Below are 6,000 nucleotides of genomic sequence, written 5' to 3'. Positions count from 1 at the left end.
TGCCAGGCTCTGTGGCTGCCTGGGCGTTCCTGCGGGCGCGGTGGGGAAACTCGGCTGGCTCAGCCTGCCCACAGGGGTCCCCGGGCAGGCACCGGTGGCCATGGAGCGCCCCGGCTTGCCTCTTCCCCTGAGATTCTGCGGTGGGAGCTGATTCATTGGGAGAGAGGGGAAAAGTGGTGGCAGTTTGAAGAGATCAGAGTGGGGGATTTAAAGCATATCCATCACTGCCATGTAGAGCTGTCATTAGAGGGCATGATGGGAAATTTATGACAAAAGATCAGAGAGTACAGCACAAACTAGGGGGGCTAGGGGCAAATGCTGGCCCAAGCTTCTCAGGGTGTGGCCATGCATTTTCTTCCAGAAGAAACATATTGTAATTGTTTGTTGAGTGTGCTTTTTACATGTATTATCAACCGACCTGTTGTTTTCCCTTGGTTTCTCATTCACAAGTTGTAAACGGTGCTGGCCTTCATGTTTTTAAGTGGAGTGGATAACGCCACCTAGTGGAGGCAGAAAGGTTTATTATTTTGTGGATAAGTACGCCAGTGTAGTTATTACATCCCCAAATACGCGTGCTTGTTGTTCACTATCAAAATTAAGTCAATGACTTGGGCAAAAACATTATCAATAAAAATGTAAGTGTAACTGAACACATGCGCCTGTAAATATATAGTTTTGCTGCATACACGCTCATATTGATGATCAATATCACGTTAAGATGGTTTACATTGAAGCAAATAGTTTTCATCAGTGAAAGAGTATGTGCAGATTCAATATTTGGTTACATATCAAGGTGACAACATCAAGGAACATGCTCAGTGCTCTCGCAAGCGAGAGTGCACATTTAGCCACGGTGAAATTCTGATGCTGAAATATTGAACGCACATGCTAAAAAGCGACAATGCAATCATTAGCCTACTCGCAGAGAATTTTTTTTTTTTTAACTTGTGTTCATTGAGAAGAAAATAATTTTATGGATGTTATGTTACCGAATGTGAGCATGAATTGATACTACGTTCATGGTCTTCTGTCCCTGGCGTGTGTAAAAAAAACTAAAAAAAATATTCATATTCATGCTGTAATAATTAAATGCATAATATATAGTTTGCCAAATGCAACACATTTTTAAGCAAGAATGCAATTTTGCTGAGGCCTCTCTGCGTACATTTCTTTGCCAACGATCGTATAGCTACTGCAGATATGTTTTGTTAATAGGGTACATACAAAAATTACTTAATTCAGAATGCATTCGGTAATTAACATATTTGAAACAATTTGCGCATTGCGAAACCGAAATAAACGAGTATGTCATTAAGGGAATCTATGTACAGATGGGCACTAGGGATTTATTATGAAATCAAGCATTATCTGATTGTCCGATCCAGTTTATAACATGTGCCCAAGACATATAATAATGTTATGAATCGCTTAAATGGTCACAAATGCTTTATAATCGTTTAGGACACAATACTTAGGTGCATTTAAACAAACTAACATTGGAACAGATAGCCTATTACTACATTCTCTAATCTAATAGTTTTAGTGATAACAGTAACTGCATTGGGTCATTTTTAATATTCAGACACTATTAATTTATCGTTCTGGCCCTGCAGGCCCTGTCGCTTGTCCAAGAAATGTGTTCTCCTCGAGGCAGCATATCTATCATAATTTCTTCTCGGATATTCTAAATTTACCAGGTTGATTAGCGTTGTATAAACAATGTCTGGCATTTGCTCCATTCAGACAACTGGAGAGTGAGAGCACAGTCTGGAAGCCCTGAATCATCCAGTCGCTTCAGTTTTCCAAAGAGGTTGGGAATCCACTACATTGTATCCGGGATACTGTGAGTCTATAAATAACAGTGATAATTCTCGTTAATAGCCCCTCTTATTGGTGGAATTGTTTGCACGGCACTCGTAATAACGGGAAAAGATTAAAATGACTGGACTTTTAACACCGCAATGGAGGCATGGCCCTTTGATTTCTTTGCAATGTGTAACTTAAGACACATTTGGAAACATTTGAAAACGCGTCTTCGCTTTAGGGAGATGCCAATGCGGTAAATCAGGGGTTACTCGTGATACTAAGCCTTTGAAAACGTCATATAACCTGGGGAAAACGAATAAATGTGATACTTGGCCGCCATTTCTGTTTTAGTAGACGAATCTGATACGCGAAATCTTTACATTACCAGTAGGCAATACGTACGCCACACATCGGGCATATTCCATATATTAGGGTGGGTCAAAAATGCTTAAAGTATGATAAAATAAACATAAATATAAATATAAGACAAATAAGTAGGCCTAGATATACAGTAAAACCACGTAGCTCGACTGAATCAAGAAGCATGAATAAATTATTTAAAAACTGTGCGCCAATACGCACACACAGACATATAGGCCTTACTCACTGTGCGCTACACTAAACAAGTAAAGGCGCTTACACACAAATCTCCCTCTCTCTGCTCACACACACAAAAAGAAATATGAAATTGATTATTCAGTTATGTTATTAGGTTATAGCCGACATGCTATTCTCGTTTCCCTCAAGTCAAATAAAACGAAAAAAACGTGTGTTCTACAAAAATGTTTTTATTTACTGATTGCGCAGTGACATTATTTTGCTCCAATGAACCTGCATTTTGTTTTTGCATTAAGTGACTCTGTGTATTAGCTATGACGTGAATTGGTTGTTAACTATTAATTAAATCCGTACTCGCCTATTGAAGCCCGCAACCATGCATAGTGCACATGGGTAAACTACATTCAATAATATCTGTTTAAATATGCCAATGTTAGGCTATGCGTTTGCAAATATTAACAATAATAGCAAGTAAAACAAAAAATAACGACAACAATAATAATAATAACCGCTCGGGCGCAATAACGCCGCTCTTTTGATTGTTATTTTAACACACACATTCATATAGGCTAATGTTTAAAATGTGATTAATTAATTATTCATTTAATTCAAGTGTTGTTGTTTAATGACTATACTGAATTGCCCAAGATGAGGTGCGAAATCCTTTAAGTGATTGTCTCATAACGTATTCAGCGGTCTCTCTCTCTCTCTCTCTCTCTCTCTCTCTCTCTCTCTCTCTCTCTCTCTCTCTCTCTCTCTCTCTCTCTCTCTCTCTCTCTCTCTCTCACACACACACACACACACACACACACACACACACTTTTCTCCGGCGGTTGATAAATGCTTTGTAATTCGATGTAATTCACCTTACCTCTAAGACGGAGCCAACGAGGGTGAAATTTTCAAGAACGGAGACATCGGGGAACCTGCTCTGTGTCACTTTACCCTGGAGAACCAGGGGTCCTGTAGTGGGAATGACCCAGACTGACCGGTCAGGTTCCGTTCTAGGGTACCGGGGTAAACCTGTTTAAAAGCAATGGTGGCCATGGCACAGGTAAATGCATGGTATTAATACAAGAGAGAGAATTGCAGAATTTTTTTGTGATTAAAAAAAACTGGGCTACCATCCACACACTCAAAAAATACAGAAGATATGATTAAAACAGGGTTTCTATTGGGATAAAGCAATTCATGTTACCCAAATTAATGTAAACGCTGATAACACACAGGAGAGGGGCAATAATACTAAAACATGGTATTTGTATGGTTCCGTTAAATCCACAAACCGTCCAGGGCAATGCACGCCTGTGGACACGTCTGACCTTTTACCGCATCTGATTTAGGCCTGCATTCCAACTGAGTGAAATAATAGGCTAAGCCTACATATTTTAATAAGTTTCACAAATATTATTTGAAGTGACACACACTGTTCAGGTATATTTGGTGTAATTCTATGTAAATATGTGCATTTCGTAATTACAGACATCTCTACATTTTAAGCACGCCTCCCTTTTTTACATTTTATAATGTGTGAAAATAAGGCTGGGCCTGGTTTTAACCAAAACCAATTAGAGACAGAGCAATTCATCTCGTACTCTTCTACCGATAAGGGGAAATCACCCTTTAGGTTAATGACGTAATTAATAACAGTGCGTGTATGTATTTCAGTAGCCAAAAACCAGTGCTGTACATCATCCAATGTTCCTAATATAGATTTACGCCGGAGCTTTTATACAAATATTAAACAATCAAAATGACCATGCGTCATTAATGCTTACCGCAATGGCATATCTGGACGAAACTGAGAGAAGCAGACTTTATATAACTTGAAACCCGTGTAAACAAAGGATTACGCTCATTTCAAATAAAGCTTCTTGAATGGCTGTGTTGCTATTCTGAACACTTTTCCGTAACTGAACCTGTAGACAATAATTTCCAACTAAAATGTATAGACATTTAATGTATCAATATTAATATTATTTTTGAAATGATATTATTATTATTTTATTTTATTTACAATAGGAATATCTATAAAAACTATTATAATTTCCTCGTTTGGTTATCTCACGTCATTGTTTAAATCAAGTGTGGCCTTTTTTAAAAGCGTGAGCAAAATGTTGCTGTCAATAAAGTGAAAAATATTGTTTTAATTATCCTGCAATGTACGATTGGGAGAGCACATAAGGGATAGACACTTGAATGAGAAGATTAAATACGCCGCTCAATCGGGACTGAGTCCATATTTCTGGAACCCCCTAAAGATCAAACGGTTTGACATCGACGAAATGTGCACTGTTAAGTGAGGGATCTCATTGGTGTTCTAGATGGTGGTCACGGAATGTTATGACCGCGTAATTACGTTCCTCGGACAGATGCATTAACCAGGCTCAAGGCTGGAGCCACTGGATATTATTTTAGCCCGAGGGCCCGAGGAACCAAGTCGTTCCCCGAGAGAAAGTTGGTCAGGGTCTTGCCCTCAGTCTTCTTCAAATGAACACGTTTAGGTCCAACTGGGGCTAAGACTGTTGATAAACATTCTCGGTTCAGAACATCAACTTCCGTTATGCACGGTCAAATGGTGGTTGTTGAGTCCTGGTCACCCTGGCCCTGTTCGTTCGTTCGTTTTTATTTTTTTATTTTTTATTTTTAAGGTAACGTATGTCACTTATATTTCTTGTGTTAATAATGAAAAGAGAAAAAGAAAAACACGTAGCCTTTCCGTAACGACATATCCTCATTGCCCGTCGAATGCAGAAAGCTGCTAAAGAGTAAAAACAGATCACACCTTAGATTATAGCTACTTCCACACTCAAAGAACTTCCGGACCTTTTTTGGAAAGGAGCCGAGCAGACCCAGTTCATATTAGGCCGCTGATGCGATGTAATGCTAACATCAGACATTAAGGAAGCAAACAGGACATTTGATCAATTAAATCCAGTTGAGTGTTACTTTTGAGTCAAATCCCATTTCTAATTTTGTACCCCTTGATTATGAGGTGCATCTGAGAGAAACTACACAGCCTGGGAGAGCAGAAACTTTCTTTCCCAGCCATGGTACAAGACATGTGTTTACTTAGTAGACTCTGCCTTATACAAATGCCAAGCAGAGTGCCTTAATTTCCCCCCATTCAATGCTGGGGAGGAAATGTTAAATCTTTCAGGGAGGTAGTTGCTGGCAGCAAAGTTTAATATGTTTGTTTCTAACTGAGCATCAGTGCCTTGTATGAGGAGTACACTCTGAGCCTTTCTTGGTTAGGTGGTAGCACCACCCATCCTCTATACTTTGAAAATAACCATCCATCCACATGTCGTTAGCATTCAATGCCTCTAGCAAGAGTAGAAAGAGTTCTGATTCTCTTAAACACCAAAAAGCATTCAGTTTATAAACAAAACCACTAAACTAAAATGTGTAGGCCTGCTGCCATGTTTCTGACCCATCACAAATGTTACTTATTAAGGCCTGCATTCAATCTAACCTTCATATGCTTTGACCTTAGCTCTACATAAGTCATTAGCTATAATTTTCTGAGCATTGATGGAATATGCTTAATCTCTTTCAACACTGCACAATATCATATGGTGGTAGATTGAATAAGTGGAATGTGTACATTTTGCTAAAATTCACTGCACAGACTTA

The sequence above is a fragment of the Conger conger genome, chromosome 6 (assembly GCF_963514075.1).
Source record: "Conger conger chromosome 6, fConCon1.1, whole genome shotgun sequence".
Classification (NCBI taxonomy): Eukaryota; Metazoa; Chordata; class Actinopteri; order Anguilliformes; family Congridae; genus Conger; species Conger conger.
The sequence above is the reverse complement of the archived record's forward strand: the minus strand, read 5'-3'. Positions refer to the sequence as shown.